Source organism: Orycteropus afer, unplaced genomic scaffold, assembly GCF_000298275.1.
Source record: "Orycteropus afer afer isolate SDZICR_OR568_19922 unplaced genomic scaffold, OryAfe1.0 scaffold00127, whole genome shotgun sequence".
NCBI lineage: Eukaryota > Metazoa > Chordata > Mammalia > Tubulidentata > Orycteropodidae > Orycteropus > Orycteropus afer.
Window position 1 is genome coordinate 6,881,058 of NW_006921714.1, and position 1,198 is coordinate 6,882,255.

A 1,198-nucleotide genomic window follows, 5' to 3' on the forward strand; every position below is an offset into this window, starting at 1 on the left:
CAATCTTTGCTGTGCTTGAGCCCACTGTCTCAGCCACTGTGTCAGTCTGTCTCATTGAGGGTCTTCCCCTTTCTCGCTGACCCTCTACCTCACCAACCATGATATCCCTCTCCAGGGACTGGTCCCTTCTGACAACATGACCAAAGTACATAAGGTGAAATCTGCCCATTCTTGGTTCTAAGGAGAATTCCTGCTGTACTTCTTCCAAGACAGCTTTGTTCCTTCTTCTGGCAGCTACACTGATCGATCTCAAGCCCCAGGACAATCCTTCCTGGCACAGAGTGAGCACTCGGTATATTCTTTAGATAAATAGATGGGCGGGTAGGTGGGTGGATGAATGGATCACAGAGAACCAGAATTCTTAGGAGACTTGTGCTTAATCTCACCCCAGTACATATCCAGCTCCAGGACCTCGCACAAGTTATGTGGCCTCCTTGAGTCTCAGTTTTCTCATGAGTGAAATGGAATGATCCCACTAACTTGAAGGGTTTGTGGCTAAGTGGGTTGTGTAGTGCTAGGCTCATGATATACACTAGTAGTAGATGTTACATCAAAGTCAAATTCGTTCATTTATTCATTAATCCATGAACATGGCCTAGAAAGTAGTTGACCTTTCTTGGAAGGATGAGTAAGGTTCTGTAAGGAAGTGGATATGGCCAAACCTAGAAGGCAGACCGGCCAGGCTGAGGCATGTGGCTTTCCTTCCCAAAGGAGAGGTGAGCTATGGAGGGGCTGGCTATATGTGGGGCCAGGCAGGCTGCCATGGTGGTCTTCCTTTTCAGCAAGCACATACTGAGCATGTCCTGGGGCCTGGGCACTAGGGACACAGTAACACCTGGGCTGCAGCCAGAGAGACACTTACATCACATGATTTTGTTTTGTTTGAGTCACTCTTCGACTTAATACTTGCTCACCTTCGGTTAGGAAACAGCATGAGACCCCAACATATCTCTCCAGTCTCACCATCCACCCCCTTCTGCCTTATTTTGTTGCTGTAACAACACCAATCTTCAGCTCCTCATACATGCCACCATCCCACCTCAGGGCCTTTGCACATGCCATCCCCTCCACCTTACTGGGGTCTCCTTCTGTCTCCTCCAGCAACATCTTTCCTTCTTTTATTTTTTGTTTTCAAAATAGAGTGTATTTCTGTAGCAAAGAATGAAAGTATGACAGTGAACATAGACACGTGGAAAAA